This window comes from Macaca nemestrina, chromosome 8, assembly GCF_043159975.1.
Source record: "Macaca nemestrina isolate mMacNem1 chromosome 8, mMacNem.hap1, whole genome shotgun sequence".
Taxonomy (NCBI): Eukaryota; Metazoa; Chordata; class Mammalia; order Primates; family Cercopithecidae; genus Macaca; species Macaca nemestrina.
In genome coordinates, this window is record NC_092132.1 from 28,413,513 (window position 1) to 28,437,245 (window position 23,733).

At 40.2% G+C, this 23,733-nt stretch overlaps 1 long non-coding RNA gene across 2 annotated transcripts in view; it reads left to right on the plus strand.

The window, feature by feature from the left end:
* The window catches only part of LOC105475939 (uncharacterized), a 94,819-nt gene that overhangs the window by 63,603 nt on the left and 7,483 nt on the right, over nucleotides 1-23,733 (plus strand). For both annotated transcript variants that reach the window (XR_011606807.1, XR_011606808.1), the window contains exon 3: nucleotides 21,273-22,880. This is a non-coding gene — a long non-coding RNA (uncharacterized lncRNA). The remainder of the gene's footprint in view (nucleotides 1-21,272; nucleotides 22,881-23,733) is intronic.

Consider the following 23,733-nt stretch of genomic DNA (forward strand, 5'->3'; position numbering starts at 1 on the left):
GAGAAGCAAGAACAAACACATTCCAAAGCTAGCAGAAGGTAAGAAATAACTAAGATCAGAGCAGAACTGAAAGAGGTAGAGACACAAAAAAAACCCTCCAAAAAAAATCAATGAATCCAGGGGCTGGTTTTTTTGAAAAGATCAACAAAATTGATAGACCGCTAGCAAGACTAATAAAGAAGAGAGAAGAATCAAATAGATGCAATAAAAAATGATAAAGGGGGTATCACCAATGACCCCACAGAAATACAAACTACCATCAGAAAATACTATAAACAGCTCTACACAAATAAACTAGAAAACCTAGAAGAAATTGATAATTTCCTGGACACTTACACTCTCCAAAGACTGAACCAGGAAGAAGTTGAATCCCAGAATAGACCAATAGCAGGCTCTGAAATTGAGGCAATAATTAATAGCCTGCCAACCAAAAAACATCCAGGACTAGACGGATTCACAGCCGAATTCTACCAGAGGTACAAGGAGGAGTTGGTACCATTCCTTCTGAAACTATTCCAATCAATAGAAAAAGAGGGAATCCTCCCCTAACTCATTTTATGAGGCCAACATTATCCTGATACCAAAGCCTAACAAAGAAAGAGAATTTTAGATCAATATCCCTGATGAACATCGATGCAAAAATCGTCAATAAAATACTGGCAAACCGAATCCAGCAGCACATCAAAAAGCTTATCCACCATGATCAAGTGGGCTTCATCCCTGGGATGCAAGGCTGGCTCAACATACGCAAATCAATAAATGTAATCCAGCATATAAACAGAACCAAAGCCAAAACCACATGATTATCTCAATAGATGCAGAAAAGCCCTTTGAAAAAATTCAACAGCCCTTCATGCTAAAAACTCTCAATAAATTCGGTATTGATAGAATGTATCTCAAAATAATAAGAGCTATTTATGACAAACCCACAGCCAATATCATACTGAATGGGCAAAAACTGGAAGCATTCCCTTTGAAAACTGGCACAAGACAGGGATACCCTCTCTCACCACTCCTGTTCAACATAGTGTTGGAAGTTCTGGCTAGGGCAATCAGGCAACAGAAAGAAATAAAGGGTATTCAGTTAGAAAAAAAAGAAGTCAAAATTGTCTCTGTTTGCAGATGACATGATTGTATATTTAGAAAACCCCATCATCTCAGCCCAAAATCTCCTTAAGCTGATAAGCAACTTCAGCAAAGTCTCAGGATACAAAATCAATGTGCAAAAATCACAAGCATTCTTATACACCAGTAACAGACAAACAGAGCCAAATCATGAATGAACTCCCATTCACAATAGCTTCAAAGAGAATAAAATACCTAGGAATTCAACTTACAAGGGATGTAAAGGACCTCTTCAAGGAGAGCTACAAACCACTGCTCAGTTAAATAAAAGAGGACACAAACAAATGGAAGAACATAACATGCTCATGGATAGGAAGAATCAATATTGTGAAAATGGCCATATTGCCCAAGGTTATTTACAGATTCAATGCCATCCCCAATAAGCTACCAATGACTTTCTTCAAAGAATTGGGAAAAACTGCTTTCAAGTTCATATGGAACCAAAAAGACCCCGCATTGCCAAGACAATCCTAAGCCAAAAGAACAAAGCTGGAGACATCACGCTACCTGACTTCAAACTATACTACAAGGCTACAGTAACCAAAACAGCATGGTACTGGTACCAAAACAGAGATACAGACCAATGGAACAGAACAGAGCCCTCAGAAATAATACCACACATCTACAGCCATCTGATCTTTGACAAACCTGACAAAAACAAGAAATGGGGAAAGGATTCCCTATTTAATAAATGGTGCTGGGAAAATTGGCTAGCCATAAGTAGAAAGCTGAAACCGGATCCTTTCCTTACTCCTTATACAAAAATTAATTCAAGACAGATTAGAGACTTAAATGTTAGACCTAATACCATAAAAACCCTAGAACAAAACCTAGGTAATACCATTCAGGACATAGGCATGGGCAAGGACTTCATGTCTAAAACACCAAAAGCAATGGCAACAAAAGCCAAAATTGACAAATGGGATCTAATTAAACTAAAAAGCTTCTGCACAGCAAAAGAAACTACCATCAGAGTGAACAGGCAACCTACAGAAGGGGAGAACATTTTTGCAATCTACTCATCTGACAAAGGGCTAATATCCAGAACCTATAAAAAACTCAATCAAACTTACAAGAAAAAAACAAACAACCCCATCAAAAAGTGTGCAAAGGATATGAACAGACACTTCTCAAAACAAGACATTCATACAGCCAACAGACACATGAAAAAATGCTCATCATCACTGGCCATCAGAGAAATGCAAATCAAAATCACAATGAGATACCATGTCACACCAGTTAGAATGGCAATCATTAAAAAATCAGGAAACAGGTGCTGGAGAGGATGTAGAGAAATAGGAACACTTTTACACTGTTGGTGGGACTGTAAACTGGTTCAACCATTGTGGAAAACAGTGTGGCGATTCCTCAAGGATCTAGAACTAGAAATACCATCTGACCCAGCCATCCTATTACTGGGTATATACCCAAAGGATTATAAGTCATGCTACTATAAAGACACATGCACACGTATGTTTACTGCTGCACTATTCACAATAGCAAAGACTTAGAATCAACCCAAATGTCCATCAGTGACAGACTGGATTAAGAAAATGTGGCACATATACACCATGAAATACTATGCAGCCATAAAAAAGGATGAGTTAGTGTCCTTTGTAGGGACATGGATGCAGCTGGAAACCATCATTCTCAGCAAACTATCACAAGAACAGAAAACCAAATACTGCATGCTGTCACTCATAGGTGGGAATTGAACAATGAGATCACTTGGACACAGGAAGGGGAACATCACACACCGGGTCCTATTGTGGGGAGCAGGGAAGGGGGAAGGATAGCATTAGAAGATATACCTAATGTAAATGACAAGTTAATGGGTGCAGCACACCAACATGGCACATGCATACATATGTAACAAACCTGCACGTTGTGCACATGTACCCTAGAGCTTAAAGTATAATAAAAATAAATAAAAATAAAAAAATAAAAAAAATAAAGTTCATCATATTGTAGGCAGCAAAAAAAAAAAAAAAAAAGAAGCTGAAAAACTCCCAATAGCTTACTGACATCATAGCCATTATAAAGTTATAGCGTAACACATTGCTCATGTGTTTCTGGTGATGCTGGTGTAGACAAACCTACTGTGCTGCCAGTCGTATAAAAGTATAGCACATACAATTTTGTACAGTCCATAATTCTTGATAATGATAATAAAGGACTATGTTACTGGTTTATATACTTACTATACCATACTTTTAATGTTACTTAAGTGTACTCCTTCTACTTGTTAAAAAAATGTGAAATGTAAAACAGCCCCAGGCAGGTCCTTCAGGACGTATTCCAGAAGATAGCATTGTTTTCATAGGCGATGACAGTTCCATGCGTGTTATTGCCCCTGAAGACCTTCCAGTGGGACAAGATGTGAGAGTGGAAGACAATGATATTGATGATCGTGACCCTAAGTTAATGTGTGTGTTTGTGTCTTGGTTTTTAAACATATATCATTTAAAAGTTCTTAAAATTTTAAAAATTTAAAGATAGAAAAAAATTATAGAATAACATAAAGAAAATATTTTTGTACGTTGGAGCAATGTGTTTGTGTTTTAAGTGAAGCATTATTACAAAAGACTACGTGTAAAAAAATTAAAAATTTATGAAGTAAAAATGTTAAAGTAGGCTAAGGTTAAAGAAAATTTTTTCTATATTTACTGTAGCCTAAGCATACAGGGTTTAAAAAGTCTATGAGAGTATACAGTAATGACCTAGGCCTTCACGTTCACTCACCACTCACTCACCAAGAACAGCTTCCAGTCTTGCAAGCTGTATTCATGGTAACTGATATATAGGTATATTATGTTTTATCTTTTATGCCATACTTTTACTGTATTTTCTGTTTTAATATGTTTACATACACAAATACCACTGTATTACAATTACCTACAGGATTCAGTACAGTAACAGGCTGTATCGATTTGTAGCCTAGGAGTGATAGGCTATACCACATAGCCTAGGCATGTGGTAGGTATACCATCTAGGTTTGTGTAAATACACTCTATGAGGTCTGCACAATGACAAAAGCCAAACAGCACATTTCTCAGAACATGTCCCTGTCATTAAGTGATGCATGACTGTACATATAAATACATACACACTTACTTCATTTTTTAACCCTACGAGATGAAGTAGATCTGTTATTATCCCAGTTTTCCAGATGGACCAGGCACAGAAACATCAGATAACTTGCCCAAGTTTGTACAGTGGCGCAATCTGGGCTCACTGCAACCTCCGCCTCCCAGGTTCAAGCGATTCACCTGCCTCAGCCTCCCGAATAGCTGGGATTATAGATGTGTGCCATCATGCCCGGCTAATTTTTATATTTTTAGTAGAGATGGGGTTTCACCAGGTTGGCCGGGCTGGTCTTGAACTCCTGACCTCAGATGATCTGCCCGCCTCAGTCTCCCAAACTGCTTCCATTGAAGGCCTGAGTCACCATGCCAAGCCCTAAGTTCTTATAACAAGTAACACGGGAGGTGGGATACAAACCCAGGCTCAAAAGTCCATGCATCCCATGCAGCTTCTCTGATAATAGAAACAGTCATTGTGGGCCGGGTGCGGTGGCTCACGCCTGTAATCCCAACACTTTTGGATACTGAGGTGGACGGATCATGAGGTCAAGAGATGGAGACCATCCTGGCCAACACGGCGAAACCCCTCTCTACTAAAAACACAAAAATTAGCTGGACATGGCGGTGCATGCCTGTAGTCCCAGCTACTCGGGAGGCTGAGGCAGGAGAATCGTTTGAACCCAGGAGGCTGAAGTGGCAGTGAGCTGAGATGGCGACATTGTACTCCAGCCTGGCGACAGAACGAGACTCCGTCTCAAAAAAATAAAGAAATTTAAAAAAAGAAATAGTCATTGTGGCAGAAGGTAGTTCCCAACTATTCACTCCTCTTTCCTATAACAGAATATATATATTCATTGTCATGAGAGCTGCAGTGCCTTTGGTGGCATTTCTATACTTCCTTTCCCTGCTAATGGCAGGCTTGGTCATGTGACTTACTTTAGCCAATGGAATGTCAATCTTCCAAGTTCCTGCAGAAGTTTGAAGACGCATCGTTTCCTCGAATTCTCAATCTTTCTCTCTGCCATGAATAAAACAGCCCCCAGGTAGATGCTGCTCCACCTAACTCAAAGCTATTGACGTGTAACAGGAGCAAAAATAAATCTTTTTGTTCTAATCTAATAAAATCTGGGGATTATATGTTGCTGCAGGACAGCTGATTAGTGCAGTTACCATCTCCTGGGGCCAAGTGAGTTGTAACAAATTATCAAATTTTGCCAAGTACAATACTTTGTTCTTCCTAATCCACAAAGGTAACTTGTGTAAATCTGAGTACATCAAGAATCTTCACGTTTATCAGGAAAATACCATTATCTGCAGGTAATCTCAGATAAAGGAACTGGGCCAAGATCACAGAATTAGTATTGCAAAGCCAGCCCAACCCTGATCTGTCTGTGCAGCGCGAAGTCACAGGTCTTTTTTATGATACTGCATTGCATCTTCTTCCAAGAAGCAGAGAAAACCGGGACAATTCATATGGCCTACAAAGAGTTTGTGACATTACAGCTGGAAACAGAATCTCCAACCTTCAACCAACCTGAGCTGGAAGTACCCCTAAATTGCTGGGTGTGTCACAGTATTTGTTTCATGTATTAATCTGAAAAACCATATCATATTGTTTAGAATTACCACTTCTAACAGTGGCTGATTATGCTCTCCAAACTTACACACCACCATAAGAAAACTACTGTATATTTTATCAATATTTGATTTTTATTTAGGGACTTGGTTCATTCAGGTACACACTTATTACCCCCTGTGAATTCTGAAAGACACAGCATTACATGTTGAAGACTGGAAAATCCAGTTCGACTTCTTGGTTCAGAGCTATGGAGGTAAAATACAGCATAATCAGTATAGAAATTAGGCAGCATCACACTCTTGTCAACTACCAAATGCCCTGAACGGACAATCTTCAGGGCAACGTGGAAAAAAATACATTATTGGACAATTTTCATCAGATAGACACTAGCTCAAGTTAAAATTTATTCCACAGGCAATATGGAAAAGATATTTGTTGTTTAATTTTTTTTTTACTCTTTTATTATCTCCTCTCTTCCTTTCCTCTACTTTTAATGTAATCTAAATTGGCTTTTGTGGGTTTTGTTTGCGTTTTTAAATTTAGGCTACCATTTAAGACAGAGAAATCTTGAAAATGTATTCATTCTACATTGCTAAAAGTCCATTCCTCTACCCTGGGGAATTTTTGAGTCATGATATTATCTTGGTCCTTTATAGAATGCATACCCTTACATTTCTCTTTTGACAATGACAAGTTATAGCTGTTTACTACTTTTCAAGGTTTAAAAGCAGCAGCTAAAAAGTCAGAGATGTTCAAGAAATGAGAATAGATGACTGCAAATTGTTCTGAATCTCCCTTTGGTGAAAGAATCAGAGACTGATTTTTATTCAAATCCTTGGCCATTATATTTAGATGCATGTTTAGAAAATGGAAAATTAGCAATAAAGTGTTTTCTGAGATTCAATTCCATTGCCTTCATGCCACTGATGGGCTTTCTGTTTTCGTTTTATACCTGAGTAACAACATCCTCCTCCACTGTTATTTCCCTGGTAATTTTCTTCTATTGTTGGGAAAATATTTCTTCAAGAATCTGATGTCAGCTAAGAGAACTGAGATTCTCATTACTCTTTTCTAAAATAGCTTTTCTGTAGTCAAATTCATTAGAATCTCTATCCCCTTATAATTCATCGGTCCTGGAGAATCTAAGCTGTGATAATGTGACAGGCTGCTTGTAATTGTGAAAGAGAAGAAAACATTCCATAAAGTGACCTAAAGGTATTACAGACTTGGAGGATTTAAGGCAAAACATGTTTATAGGATTGTGGCTTCATTCCCTGCTTCTGTCTCACAGGAACGGGTGAACTTGGGAATGCCAGAAACTCCAATTCTCAGTTAAAGGACCTGAAAAAAGCAGACACAACTGAAAACGGGGTAGCAAGATATCTACAGGTCGCATATGCCAAGTAACTAGCCATTGAAGTTGAGCAAGCCAGAGCCCACTCTGATCCACTATGTTCTCAACTATAACAAAAAGGTGTTGAAGGCGCAGATCTCTCAAGTCTCTTCCATCTCCTGCATTTGCCATCTTTATACCATGCTTCAGCAGCACTCTTAAGTTTGCTTTGTCTTGTTAAGAATTAAATGTAATCCCAGAAATTTGGGAGGCCGAGACGGGTGGATTGCCTGAGGTCAGGAGCTCAAGACCAGCCTGGCTAACGTGGTAAAACCCTGTCTCTACTAAAAATGCAAAAGTTAGACAGGCATGGTGGTGTGCACCTATAATCCCAGCTACTTGGGAGGCTGAGGCAGGAGAATTGCTAGAACCCAGGAGGCAGAGGTTGCAATGAGCTGAGATCGCGCCACTGCACCCCAGCCTGGGTGACAGAGCAAGACTCCATCTCCAAAAAATAAAAATTAAAAATAAAAAATTAATTAATTGATTAAAAATATTGTTAGGGAAGAACCTCTAGCAAGAAGATTTTAGAGTAGCAAAAAAACAGGTTAATGTCAAGAATTATTCAGGGATTTTTCTGCCCAGCTTCACGTAAAGAAAGAATAAATTGTTATTTAAGCCAAAACTGATTTAAGCCAGTCAATTTTTGTTATTTCACTTCTAGGGGTCAGGAGGGGAAAGAGAATGCTCCATAAACTAAACTAATTCAGAAGATGCTGGAGCGTGGAGCCAGACTGAATAGGCGATGGGAAGCCCCTCAAAATCCTGCAAAGACATGGAATTCACACCACACAGGATATTGAGGGTTCCAGTCAAATTCATCTGAATCTCCAAGAACAGAACAACTCAGTAGACACCTAGCTGGAGGGCTTCTGTGCCTGCTGTGTGAGCTCATTTTGGCACCTTGATCCATTAGGCAAGTCATGAATTGATTCAAACCTAGAAAATGGGTTATTATCAGAAAGCCTCCCATCCAGGATGCAGGTGCTGTATAAATACTTTGCTAGGCTGATGAGCTCCCCTAAAAGCGCCATGTGCACCAGATATGTAATAGGAGCTGGCTGCCCCCCTTAATTAGAGTTTTAAAACACAGTCTAGAGCCACAAAATAGTTCAAATTTGTTTTTCACTGGTTATCTCTCAGGAACCATTGTGGAAGTCTGTTAAACATGGCAAACATCATCTGTTCAGCCATGCTTTTGCTTCTGCTTTAAATTAACAGCAATCTTGGGTTTTAGTTGATTACAATGTTCTGAATAGAGATAAATTAATTAATCAAAACCAACAATCAACATCAGCGTGCCCATACTTCAAAAAGATACTCTTTTTTAATGCCTGCAATATCTCATTAGGAAAAACAGGTCAAATCAAGACAAACTAATTCAGCTCAATTTGTCTCTTTTCAGCTTCAGGCCTTGTAAGATTGTAAAAGCCCACACCTATCCAGATTGAATTTTATGTAAATTTATTGAACTATCAAACTCCTTGTGAACTGCACTGGGATGAATGCCTGAGTACATAATACCTTTAATTTATATAAAGGCTGCTTTTGCAAGGCCTTTAACAGTTTCACAAAGGTTATTAATCCTCAGAATAATCTTTTGAAGTTGGTAGGCAGAATAAATTACCAAGGTGCACAGTAACCTTGAAGGAAATACTTTCTCATTAAAGGTAAGTTCAGTAAAATGGTACAGCTGCTGTGCAAAGCAATTTGGTAGTGCCTTAATAAGCTAAATATAATATTACTGTGTGACCTGTTAATTTCACTCCTGGATATACGCGCTCCAAAGCAATGAAAACAGGTGTTGAAATGAAAACTCGCATACAGTTGCTCATAGCAGCACTATTCACAATAGCCAAAAAGTAGAAACAACCCAGAAGCCCATCAACTGATGAATGAATAAACAAAATGTTGGATATCCATACAATAGAGTATTATTCAGCCATAAAAGAAAAGACACACTAGTGCAATATGGATGAAACTTAAAAATACTATGCTAAGTGGAAAGCCAGATACCAAAATTGTACTGTTCCATTTGTATGAAAAATTCAGAATTGACAAATCCATAAAGCATATTAGCAGTTGTCAGAATCTGGGGAGGAAGAGATGAGGTATGATTGTTTAATGGATACAGCGTTTCATTTGGAGGTCATGAAAATGTTCTGGATCTAGGTAGTCACGGTGGTTGCATCACAGTATAAAGTGCTGAATGTCACTAATGGTCAATTATATGTTACGTGTATTCTACCACAGCTTTTTAAAAATTTTCAAGTTAGTTCAATTCTCGTGTTTCTGGAAGGGTTTAACTATAGTCCTGCCCAAAACCTAAGAGGGCTATTGACAGCCACAGGGTTACCACAGGCTTTGGGTTCTGGAGAAATAAAGAAAGCCCAATTTAAGTAATTTCCACAATTCTATGATGTGAGATTTTTCCTTCAAGTCTGAAGATTTCCTACATTCTTAAAGTCTTTCCTGACCTCTTCCACTCTCAGGCCAACTGAGCTGCCTGTTTCTCTTTCTTTAATATCACCAAACCACCAGGTTACATCGTAACTGTTTGTTGACTTGTCCCCTTGCCCACCAGACTCCAGGTTCCTTGAGGCCTGCAACTTTTCCTTGTACTCTGCCTTGTACCCGGCTTTGGCACATGGGAAGGGTTCCAAAAATTACTCTATCTTGTATGTTAAAATGATAACCATACACTGCTCCCAAATTATTAACCTATTAATTCATGAAGTAATCCTTCTAATAAAGGGTCAAAAAACTGAAACCAGGGCTTTGCAGGGCAGTGTCAGACATGAAAAGCAAGCACCTTTAGACATGACTCTGGTTATACAATATTACCTTGTGAATAAATGTGTTGAGAGCTATGTGCAATTTTTGTGACTTTTATTGTTTGCTCTTTAATTTCTAATTCTGTGAAAATGAGTCAACTAGTGACTAAACTGAACAAACTCAAACTATTCCCAGGCTTCTGATGTTCGTAAAATGCTGTGACCTTAATGCCATGACTAGAGTGAGCATCAGTAAGAATAGTTTTGGGATAGATTGAGAAGAATAAAAGCTACGATGGGATAATGTGTTGACATTAATATAAAAGGAGAAGGTTAAAATGGAGACAGGGAAAGGGGAGGAATTACGAGCATTAACATAATCATTTTTTGTATGCAGGTGGCATGGCTTTTCTTGGCATAACTTAAGATTGGCCTACACAGAAAATTGGTGCTTATTTTTAGTTACTGCTCTATCAGGTCTATTGTTCAACTGTCCTAAAGCCAAAAGTCATTGCTGGCAGCCAGCACTGAACCTAATTGCCTTACAGTTAATGAGCCAATAAAATGAGTTAACTTATCTAGTTTCTAGCCACGTATATGGCAAACAATTTGTCTTCAATGGAACACCAGAAACAGATTAGATTATCGTTTCTGTTGTTGCTATTAGCTGCTAGAAAGCTTAGAGCTCAATATTCAACTTATGGTTTGCAAGTAGTCAAGACTTGATATTTCAAGTACTGACTGTTGTGATTTGAACGTGTTCCCCAGAAATTCAAGTGTTAGAAACTTAATCCCTAATGCAACAGTGTTGGGATGTGGGGCCTAGTAGAAGGTGTTTAGGTCATGAGGGCTTTGACCTCATGCATGGATTAATGCCATTCTAAAAAAGGCTCATACAAGAGTTTAAGGCTACAGTGAGCTATGATTGTACCAGTACACTCTAACCTGAGCGACACAAAAAAAGGGTTCATGGAAGCACGTTCTCTCTCTCTTACCCTTCTGCCTTTTACCAAGTCAGGACATAGCATTCTTCCCCTCCGGAGTATGCAGCAAGGCCCTCCCCAGAGGCCAGTGCCTTGATCTTGGACTTCCCAGCCTCCAGAAAAATGGGAAGTAAATTTCTGTTCTTTATAAATTACCCATTCTGTGGTATTCTGTTATAGCAGCACAAACAGAATGAGACCCTAACCGTGTTCCAGTGTCAACTATTCTGTTTTATTTCTCTTTGTCCAACCTTCTCATCCAAGTCTTTTATTCTGTTTTTACACTGCATATATATTTGAAGGTTGCCATAAATCTTTTTAAAACAGGGCGCTCTATTAATATAGATATATTAATATCTTTAATACATTAGCAAGTTAATAAACAAATAGTTTTATTTCGTTTTCCTTCTTCCCTTTTTTCTTCCTTCCTCTCTACCTCCCTTCCTTCTTTCCGCACTAATAACATTACAGAGATCTTAAGAATACTCATTGCTTAACATAGGAGAGCCATAAAGAGCAGAGGTATAAAATCAAGTCACAATAGCGTGCAGACATTAGGGCCTTTCACATTCTTTAAGATGAAAATTAAAGAGGAGATTTTCCTAACATTACAGTCTTGTTAAAGATGTCAAGACCTGCATTTCCCACAATTTCTCAGATGTAATTGCTTCAATTATTCTAGTTACTCTAGATTCTGCCCATTCTACCCTACACAGGTAGAAAGAAATTAGGAACACACACACACACATACACATTTCAAATGTGTTTAGTCAATTAGCTGAATGAATTTGTAGAGTTGTTCTCAAAATAACTGGATGTATAAATAAATTCTACTATTTCTACCTCTTACTGTGATGTTGTATGTGGAGACAAGTCTATGGACTGGGGTGATGAGATCATGTCTCTAATTACAAATACTTGCAATATTTCCCTTTGTAAAGGCAATGAGAGTAATGAAAGAAGACAAGTTACATGCTTTTTCAACTTCTTCACACAGTGTCCCAGAAATTTTCTTTTCTTAGATTAAAAATGTCATGATTAACATCAATTTAAGCAAACAAGATCTTTTGAACTTTGTATCTTCTGTTAATATTAATAAAGAGCATCCTTTCAAAAACAGTGAAGGTCAAATGTCATCCTCTATTCTATCAAATGAGGTATCATTCTAGGATACATTACTTCATTGATCCTTACAAACTAACAGCTCCTAAAATATGATGAGATAGGCAGCTTCAGCTAGGGCTATATACATTCTCCCCCCTGAAACAAACAATATAAACACAGACAAAATATATGAAATAAAAGTTTTGAACACATTAGGCAACAAAGGTCAGTGATCTCTGAAAGAGAAAACAAACATGAGGATCCCTACAAGTGACCCAGGTGACTGCCTTGAGAAGTTCGAGGCTTCCATGCAGGGAGTAGCCTGACAAGCTCTCTGAGTTGAAGAGATAGAGTTGAGAGCATGATGACCAATGCAGCTAAAGACTGCAGGACAGCATACCAGAAAGGTGAGGAAAGAGACTCAAGATCTTCAGAGGATACCCCCTGATAATTCACCAGAATGTTTATAAATACATGCATATAAGAACATTGCCCATGTGCACAGAAAGAATGATCTGAAAGGGATAAAGGGAACCAAGAGTTCACACAGGCTGGGAATAGTGCCTGTCTCCAATAGCCATAGTGGAAATTTTTATAATTCATAAGACCTTGGACAGAGTACTCAGAAGGATCTTGCCTCCATAGCTGGGAATAGTTAACAGTAGACTAAAGCTGCTCTGGTTCCATCTAACAACTATGAAAAGCAGAAACAAAGTATCAAATGGTTTCTAAGTAATGTAACTGCATCCCAGAAAAAAAATATTGCAAGAATATTTATAGGAACACAGAAATATCTGGCACACAAGAATGTGAAATTTATAATGTCTGGCATCCAATCAAAGATTCTAGGCATAGAAAGAAGCAGGAAAATATGACTCATCATGAGAAGAAAACTCAATCAATTGAAGCCAATCTAGAACTAACATAGATACTAAAATTGACAGATAAACACTTTAAAAGTTACTATAAAATTACTCTGTATGTTTTAAAAGACAAGCGGAAACATGGAAGATATGGAAAACTTCTAGACGTGAAAACTATAATGTGGGAGATCAAAAGTATAATGGATGGGATCACTAGCAGATTAAATACTGCAGAAAAATAATCAGTGGGCTTGAAGATATGGCAATAGAAGCTATCTGAAACAGAGAGAAAGCGAATTTTTTAAAAATGAAAAGAGCATCAAGGATTCTCCAAGGAAAGGAGGTAGAAAGAAAAAAAATACTTAAAGTGATGATAAAATGTTTACAAATTTAATGAAAACTATAAACCGAGACCCTCAAAAATTATCAATACCCAAGCACAATAAACACAAAGAAAGGCACATCAAAGTACATCGTAATCTAATTGCTTAAGACCAGTAATACAAAGAAAAATCTTAAATGCAGCCAACACACTACCTACAGAAGAAGAAAGATAAAAAAGTAGAACTCTCACTGGAAATGATGCAAGCAAGAAGACAGTGGAGAAACATCTTTAAAGCACTGGAAGAAAAAATTGTCAGCCCCAAGTCTATGCCTAATAAAACTACATTTCAAAAACAAAAATGAATTATAAACTTTTTCAGACATATGAAAGAAGAGTTCATTATCAGCTTACCTGCACTACAAAAAAAACAAATGTTAAAGGAAATCATTCAGGCATAAGAAAAATACCAGATGGAAACACGGGTCTATACTAAACAATGGAGAGCACTAGAAAAGGCCATAACTACTACATTGCTAGAATGTAAACTCTTTCAATGTTGAATGAATCCCTGCCTAAGTGGGGCCTATGTGCAGAATAAGAAGAGTGGTCCAGCCCTGACTTGGCATGATGACTTAAGACCTGCTTGGGAGAGTACAATGTGTTCAACATCAGTTGAAGAAAATAAGTGATATTGATAACAAGGGCACATTAGAATCATGGAATAGCCTTGAAAACACTCAAACGAGATAGGCACAGTCAAATCTGGATGATTCCCTGACACGAGGCATAGATCCTGTGGGTAAGACAGGTGACAGTGGTGGAAGGACACAGGGCTGCCCTCAGGTGCTGCAAACTGGATGTTCACCATGGTAAGAAAAAGACCATGAAGGGAAAGAGCTGGTGCATGGCTACTGAGTTTTGGTAGCCCAGTGCCCTACTTCCTGTTTTCTGATGGGAATAAATTATCATCCAAAATCAGCATATCAGCACCAGTCTAGTTGACCAATATCATACAATCCCACAGCAGAAATACCCCACCATTCAGCAATGAATGATCCCCTCACTGTCCTAGGGCCAGAGTCTCAAGACAGTCCCCTAGTTTTGAGTCTCACGAGTTCCTCAGGGCACATGTTGACCCACTGCATGGGGAAGGCGCTGCTTGCCTGACTTTAAGAATGATGCTGTCTAGACAGGGCATGGTGGCTCACGCCTGTAATCCCAGTACTTTGGGAGACCAAGGTGGATCACTTGAGGTCAGGAGCTCGAGACCAGTCTGGCCAACAAGGTGAAACCCTGTCTCTACTAACCGTACAGAAAATTAACCAGCCATGGTGGCGGGTACCTGTAATCCCAGCTACTCAATAGGCTGAGACAAGAAAATCACTTGAACCCAAGAGGCGGAAGTTGCAGTGAGTCGAGATGGTGCCCCAGGACTCCAGCCTGGGCTACAGAGTGAGACTTCATCTCAAAAAAAAAAAAAAAGAAAAAAAAATGGTGCTGTTAGCCCTTTAACTATGTGAAAGAAATTATCATCTTAGCCCTGTGTTTTCTCACCTACAAAACAGTTATCTCAGTTTAACTATCCCCATGAGTTGAAGGATGACTTTATAATATTTAAAAATGCCACTTGCTTATGTGTAAGACTCTCTGTACGCTGATAAGGTCTTTCTTAATTATATTGTACATTCTATCATCTGTAGTGTTTGTGTATCTGTTTTGCACTTGTATCATGAGTAGTCAAACTACTTGAGTCAAAAATTTGTGGGCGAAAGATTACCTAGGTGCTGAGGCAAGAGACTGAAGGCACAAACTGTTTCAGTAAAATAAAGAAAATAGTTAGAATAAGAATAGTCATAATACAAATTAGATATAAAGATGATCATGGACAATTATCAATCATTATTATAAACTTATTAATCATTAGCTTTTTTAATATTACTGTTTTTTGCATTACTAATACAACCTAGGAATAACCGGCGGGTATAGGGTCAGGGGCTGAAGGTACATTGTGAGAAGTGACCTAGAAGGTAACAGGTGAGCCCTGTCATGCCCGCATAAGGGCCACTTGAGGGCTCCTTGGTCAAGTGGTAATGCCAGCGTCTGGAAAGACACCCATTACTTAGCAGACCGCCAAAGGGAGTCTCCTTTCCTTGGAGGAGTCAGGGAACACTCTGCTCCACCAGCTTCCTGTGGAAGGCTGGATATTACCCAGGCCTGCCTGCAGTCATCCGGAGGCCTAAACCCCTTCCTGTGGTGCTGTGCTTCGATGGTCATGCTCCTTGTCCACTTTCACGTTCCTCCCGTACTCCTGGTTCCTCTTTGAAGTTCGTAGTAGAGAGTGGTAAAAGAAATAAAGAAAGTCTTAAAGTCTTTGATCTATATTATTAAGTGCATAGAAGAAAACGCTGACGTATGCTGCCTTCTCTCTCTGCTTCGGCTACCTAAAAGGGAAGGGCCCCGTCCTAAGATCACGTGACTTGCTTCACCCTATCAATCACTTAGAAGATTCACCCTCCTTACTCTGCCCCTCTTGTCTTGTATGCAATAAATATCAGTACGCCCAGCCGTTCAGGGCCACTACCGTTCTCCGCATCTTGGTAGTAGTGGTCCCCCCCGCCCAGCTGCTCTTTATCTTGTGTCTTTATTTATTACACTCTCTCGTTTCCACACACAGGGAGAACACCCGCTAAGCCCCACAGGAGTGGACCCTACAAAAATTATTTCACGTGTCACTTATTAAATGAAAATGTAATCACATAGCCAATCATAGTCATTTTTGCTATGCTTTAAAGCCTATGAATAAGATGTTGACCACTTTGTAATTGGTACCAGTCATTTGTAATTCTGAGAGAAAGATACAGATTGATTATATTTTAACATTTTTACTTCGGTGCCCTGATGAATTTGATTCTGAAACATTTCAGGATTAATTAAGTTTCAAAATAGAACTCAACTTTAAGTTGGCATTTCATTGATTTAAAACATGAAGTCCACTTTCTGTAATTCTCCATGGGACTATATAAGAGAGACTATCGGCCGGGCGCGGTGGCTCACACCTGTAATCCCAGCACTTTGGGAGGCCGAGGCGGGCGGATCACAAGGTCAGGAGATCGAGACCACGGTGAAACCCCGTCTCTACTAAAAATACAAAAAATTAGCCGGGCGCGGTTGTGGGCGCCTGTAGTCCCAGCTACTCGGGAGGCTGAGGCAGGAGAATGGCGTGAACCCGGGAGGCGGAGCTTGCAGTGAGCCGAGATCGCGCCACTGCACTCCAGCCTGGGCTGGGCGACAGAGCGAGACTCCGTCTCAAAAAAAAAAAAAAAAAAAAAAAAAGAAAAAAGAAAAAAGAGAGACTATCACATTGATTTTTTATGGCATCCCTTAGTAGATATGAATTTCTACTATATAGACACATACTGTTTTTTAGCATCTTTTTAAATCCAATGAACTGTGTTTTCGTTGTAAGCATCATTTTTATTAAAAGATAAGAATCACCAGAAAGTGAAAGTTTTACTATAGTATGGATGACCCGTCTAAGTTTCTGGCCCTGAAATTTTCATTTTTGATGACTGCCACCTCCACACTTCAGTTGCATCCTGGAGTTTGTCATGGCCTAGAACTGCTTCAGCTATGAACTCACAAACTCAATCATCTTACTCTCTCACCTTAACCTCTTATTTTGACTCTTACTCAATTTCTCTTACTATAGCTATTTTTCAGCCTGTCCCTTGAACCCCTTTGCTGGCTGCCTCCAGTCACCCACCTTAAGTCTTTAATCTTTACTCAAAGCACACTTTATTTCATCTTTGCATCCCTTCTGTTGAAATATTTTCAGTTTTATTGCCACCTTGTCCATATTCCGCTTATACATGACAGAATATGAATCCTGCTTTATCTATTCACTTTTCACAGTTAAGCCTGGGCTGCCTTACATTTATTGCCAACATAATTTCATGATCACCAACCTCAACTAAGTTCTGAATAGTACTTATAATCTGAGTTTTTGTAGTACACTCTCATTTTCCATTTTTTCCTGTTTTAGTTTCCTTGGGCTTCCATAACAAATTGCCACAAACTGGATGGCTCACAGTTCTGGAGGTCTGAAGTCCAAAATCAAGGAGTCAGCAGGGTTAGTCCTCTGAGCACTCTGAGGGAGAATCCGTCTGTCCCACAATTCTCCTCTGGTTTCTTATGGTGCCAACAAATCTCAGTTTTTTTTTTTTTGTTTTGTTTTTTTGGAAACAGAGTCTCACTCTATCACCCAGGCTGAAATGCAGTGGCATGATCTCAGCTCGCTGCAACTTTTGCCTCCCAGGTTCAAGCGATTCCTGTGCTTCAGCCTACCAAGTAGCTGCGACTACAGGCGTGCACCATTACACCTGTGTAATTTTTGTTTAGTAGAGACAAGGTTTCTCCCTGTTGGTCAGACTGGTCTCGAACTCCTGGCCCCAAGTGATCTACCCGCCTCAGCCTCCTAAAGTGCTGGGATTACAGGTGTGAGCCACCGCACCCGACCAAACCTCAGCATTCCCTGGCTTGTAGATGCAGCATTCCAGTCTCTTCTTGTCTTCACATGATGTTCTCTCTGTATATCTTTTTGTGTCTTTGTATGGCCATCTTCCCACTGTTTCCATCTGTGTCATTGTTTCTCTCTTCTCAAAAGGACACTAGTCATCAGATTTAGGACCCACCCTAGCCCAAAATGACCTCATCTTAATTAATTGCATCTGCAAATACCCTATTTCCAAATAAGGTCTCATTCTGAAGTTCTAGGTGGACATGTATTTTGGAAGGATACCATTCAACCCAATACACTAGCTATTTCAAATTGTTCCCACATTCCTCAGATCTCTGATCCCATCATTTCTTCCTCACTTGTAGGCACATAACCTTGAATCCTTGAATTTCACTACTGCACAGAGACAATGGAAGCCATCAAGAATTCTCTCTTTTCATCAACTGATACATTTACCTGGCCCCTCTACCATGCCCACTTATAACAGTGGATGTGGTGGTCCTCTTCCGATCTTAAGCTTCATACCTGCACTTTGTAGACCCTTCCCTCTCACTTTCTCAAGGCCCTCACTCTATCACTGACTTCTGACACTGACTTATATCATTGATCTCTACTTTTATTTGGCTATCCATTAACATTTAAGGATACTCAAATATCTCACCTTACAAAAAATAACTAAAAAGAAATTTGACATCACATTTTTGCCTACCGAGCTCTCTCTCCTCCTTTACTCTTTAAAAACCAAACTATTTGAAAGAACGTTCTATATTCACTGTTTCCATTTTTGCATCTCCTGCTTACTCCTTCAGATTCTACACCTACCAGTCCACATAAATTGTTCTTTCCAAGGTCATCAATGGCCTTTATGTCACTAAATTTAAAAGATATTTTTAGTCTATCATACTTGACCACTAGACAAGCCCTTATTAGTTTTCTTTGACACCATTCTCTCTCTCTCTCTCTCTCTCTCATGGCTTTTCAAACGTCATTGTAGGGTCCTCTTTTTCTGCCCAGCCATCAGATGTTGACATTTATGAGGATTCTATCCAATTCCTTTTTCTCTTCTCCTGGTTTTAATTTATTCCACTGCCATGGGTTTCAAATGCCATTTAATACTGCCTACTCAATGTCTCTACTTAAATGTATCAGACATCTCAAACTCAATAGTCCAAAACTGAATTCTCATGTCTCCCATTCCAAAATCTCATCTTCTTCTGGTGCCCTCTACTGTCATAAATAAGATTACCATCTACTCGTCTTCCCATGCTTAAAACGAAGGCATTATCTTAACTATCTTCTCTCCGACTTCTCCATCACTCCCACATTCAATTACTTACCAGAAACTATTGATTCTTTAATTAATAAAGAATCAATAATTATTGATTCTTTAATTAATAATTATTGTAATATATAATATTATATATAATAAAAATTATTGATTCTTTAATTAATAATTGATTCTCAAATTATTGATACCAGAAAAAATTGATTCTTCTCCTAATTACTTCTTAGTTAGGCCTACTCTCTTCATCCTCACTACCACCACCCTAACTCCAGTCTGTTATTATCTGACCTATTTTTACTGGCCCTAAACCTAATCCAACTCCCCTCAGATTCATTTTCTCTACACTGCTGCCAGACAGATGCTTATTCAAAGCAAATATGAGAATCCTCTACTGAAATCTCATGGATGAATTCCAGTCTTAGCATTGAGTACAGATCTTCTGGAACTCTATTCCAGAGAGAAACAGGAATTCAAATTTCTTATCTTTGATTGAATTAGAAATAAATAGAACTTGAAATGGGGGAAAACAGAAAACAACAGATGACGAGAAAAAGTTAATTTAAAAAATGCTACAAAACCCAGCAGAGCAGGGGAAGTCAGACATGAGTGCCTGCAAAAAAAGAATTTCATGAGAAGCAAGCAAAATTGCCCACATAGAACCCTAGAAAGCTTCAAGTTCCAGGTAATACAGGAAGTAGAGATGAGATGGTAGTAGAAGTGTTTTCAGAGTTGTGGAATGATACAAGATTTGGCCAGAGATTCAAAGAAAGCTAAGCAAAATAAGCAATGTAATTATCGACATCAGAAAAAATGAAAATTTACACAAGATAAAAATATATTCACAGTCCACTACTTGACTCGGCCTGGAACAATTAAAATTACAAACAGAAATGTAAGAAAAATACAAAAAAAGTCATATTAGAAAGAATAAAGGGATTAGCAACAGAAAGAATAATATAAAATTCTCCTTTGTCAAATGGAATCAACCTCGATGCCCATTAATGATGAATTAGATTGAAAACAAATGTGGTACATATTCACCGTGAAATACTACATAGCCATAATAAAGAACAAAATGACGTCCTTGCAGGAACATGGATGCAGCTGGAGGCTGTTATCCTAAGCAAATTGACACAGGAACACAAAACCAAATACCACATGTTCTCACTTATAAGTGGGAGCTAAACATTAGGTACTCATGGACACAAAAATAGCAAAATAGACATGGGGGTCTACTAATGGGGAAAGGCGGGGAGGCAAGCATTGAAAAACTACTGGGCACTATGCTCAGTACCTGGATGCTGAGATTAACCGTGCCTCTAACCTCAGCATCACACAATATACCCAGGTAGAAACAATCTGCACCTGTACCCCCTGAATCTAAAATAAAAAGTTGACATTATAAATAAATAAATTTCTCCTTTTTTATACTAGGAAGGCATAATGTCTAAAATCTATAAATCAAAGATGCTTACTCACATTATCTAGAAGGTAAAAGAATGGTAAGTGGCCAGGCCCGGTGGCTCATGCCTGTCATTCTAGCACGTTGGGAAGCAGAGTCGGGTATGTCACTTGATGTCAGGAGTTCAAAACCAGCCTGGCCAAAATGGTGAAACCCCGTCTCTACTTAAAAAACAAAAAAGCCGGCCGGGCGCGGTGGCTCAAGCCTGTAATCCCAGCACTTTGGGAGGCCGAGGCGGGCGGATCACGAGGTCAGGAGATCGAGACCATCCTGGCTGACACGGTGAAACCCTGTCTCTACTAAAAAATACAAAAAACTAGCCGCGCGAGGTGGCGGGCGCCTGTAGTCCCAGCTACTGGGGAGGCTGAGGCCGGAGAATGGCGTGAACCCGGGAGGCGGAGCTTGCAGTGAGCTGAGATCCGGCCACTGCACTCCAGCCTGGGCGGCAGAGCGAGACTCCGTCTCAAAAAAAAAAAAAAAAAAAGCCAGATGAGATGGTGGGCCTTTGTAACCCCAGCTACTCGGGAGACTGAGGCAGGAGAATCGCTTGAACCCGGGAAGCGGAGGCTGCAGTGAGCGGAGATCATGCCACTGCACTCCAGTCTGGGTGACAGAGGAAGACTCTAAGGAAAAAAAAAAATTGGCAGTGGTTTCCTTTGGGGTGAGGGGGCATGCCATCAACGGACTGATAATTTTTGTGTAAGATTTTTAGATTTAATTATTTGTATATTATATGCAAGTATTGCTATAATAAAAGCTAAATTTTAAAATATTTTTCAGTGGTTTACCCAGGCTCTTACGATATAGTCTGAACCCCAAAATATGGCTTGTGAGGCCTATGGCAAAGCGTTCACCACTTCAACCACACTTAACACCTTCATTCTTTCTTGTAAGTGCCAAGTATATTGAGCTTTCTTTACCCTCTAAAACAAATGATGACTTTGCTCACCTCTAGTGTGTCCGGAATTGACAGGTTCATTGATCTCGCTGACTTCAAGAATACGAACGTGGACGCTGACAGTGAGTGTTACAGTTCTTAAAGATGGTGTGTCCGGAGTTTATTCCTTCAAACGTTCAGCTGTGTCCATTTTCTTCCTTCCGGTGGGTTTGTGATCTTGCTGACTTAAGCAGTGAAGCTGCACACCTTCCCGGTGAGTGTTACAGCTCACAAACTCACCGCAAACCCATATAGTGAGCAGCCACAAGATTCATTGTACAAACTAAGCTTCCACAAAGTGGAAACCTACCCGAAAAGCTTACCAGTGCTCGCTTTGGCAGCCTGCTTTTATTCCCTTATCTGACCCCATCCACATCCTGCTGATTGGTCCGTTTTACAGAGAATTGATTGGTCTATTTTACAGACAGCTGATTGGTCCGTTTTACAGATAGTTGATTGGTCTATTTTACAGACAGCTGATTGGTCCATTTTACAGAGCGCTGATTGGTCCGTTTTACAGAGCGCTGATTGGTGCATCTACAATCCTTCAGCTAGACACAGAGTGCTAGACAGAAAAGTTCTCCTAGGCCCCCACTAGATTAGCTAGATACAGAGCACTGATTGGTGCATTTACAAACCGTGAGCTAGACACAGAGTGCTGATTGGTGCATTTACAATCCTCTAACTAGACATAAAAGTTCTCCAACTCCCCACCCGACTCAGGAGCGCAGCTGGCTTTGCTTAGTGGACTCCGCGCCAGGGTCGCCAGCGGAGCCACCCGCCAGTGCCGCGCAGTGTCTGCACTTCTCAGCCGTTTGGCGGTCGACGGGACCGGGCGCCAAGAAGCAGGGGGTGGCCTCCCTCGGGGAGGCTCGGGCCGCCTGGGAGCCCACCGCGGGAGGTGGGTGGGGGGAGGCCTCGGGCATGGCTGGCTGCAGGTCCCGAGCCCTGCCCCGCGGGGAGGCAGCTGAGACCCAGCGAGAATTCGAGCGCAGCGCCAGCGGGCCGGCAGTGCTGGAGGACCTGGCGCACCCTTTGCAGCTGCTGGCCCGGGTCGGGTGCTAAGCTCCTCACCGCCCCGGGCCGGCGCAGCGGCTCCAAGTGCGGGGACTCGCCGAGCCCGCGCCCACACGAGCGGCGCGCACAGCCCGGGTTCCCGCCGCCGCCTCTCTTTCCACACGTACCCTCAAGTAGAGGGAGCCGGTTCCGGTCTTGGCCAGCTCAGAGAGGGGCTCCCACAGTGCAGCGGCAGGCTGAAGAGCTCTTCAAGCGCGGCCAGAGTGGGCGCTGAGGCCGAGGAGGCGACGAAAGCGAGGGCTGCTAGCACGTTGTCACCTCTCACTAGGATCTTCTATGAGATGTTGTTTCTGTCTAGGATTGCTATCTGCTGCTCCTCCCAACCGTCTCTTGGCTATGCTCCAAAACGCCGCCTCTCTTGTTCCACATCCAAGGTAAGTTTGCTTCCTATTTACTCCCTTGGCACTCAACTTTGCTCTGTGATAGCATCTATCACATGTATGGTAATATCTTATTGAATTATCTGTTCCCCACCCTGCCATCTAGACTGCAAGCAACATGAGAGCCCAAATCCCATCTTTCATGTTTATTGTCCTATGCTCAGAATCCAGAAAGAGATGCTGATTTTAAAACTGATGCTCAACGCATACCTAGAACAACGCCTGGCACCCAGTAGACGCAACAAAAAAGTTGAATGAATGACAGAAAGAGCAAATTTGCACTTAGATTCATGCTGTTCAATAAAGTTAACCCAAGGCAAAATTGTAAAAATACAAGGAATTTAACTTAAGTACTTTTTTTTTCTTTATAAACAAGCTTCCCTTGTTTAATTGCTTACTGAGCACACTCTAAATAAAGCTCAACCTTTTTGTATCACCACCAAGGTTAATTCACTAATGAGTTGGTAACAACATTGTTTCAAATTAAAACCATTAGCAGGAGATGACCATGCTTAATCCAAAGCATCTTAAAGATGATTATGAGTTAAATGCCTTACTCTACAAGTTTCTACGTGTGAGAAAATGAAGCCCAGAAACATCAACGACTCACCAGATACCACAAAGCAAATTCAGCTCAAAACTGGGTCTTCAGATTCCCAACACTGCACTCCCTCCAGAAGTAACGTCGCTTACTTGGAGAGAGAGACATCCTGGGAAGACAGGATGAGGGTGATAATTTCTAAAGTTAGGCAAGCTTTCTTGATGCTCCTTAAATTTCAATAGCCTCAACCCACACCTACTTCAGCGGGTTACTGTAAGATTAACGAGTTATCAGCTATGATAGCAC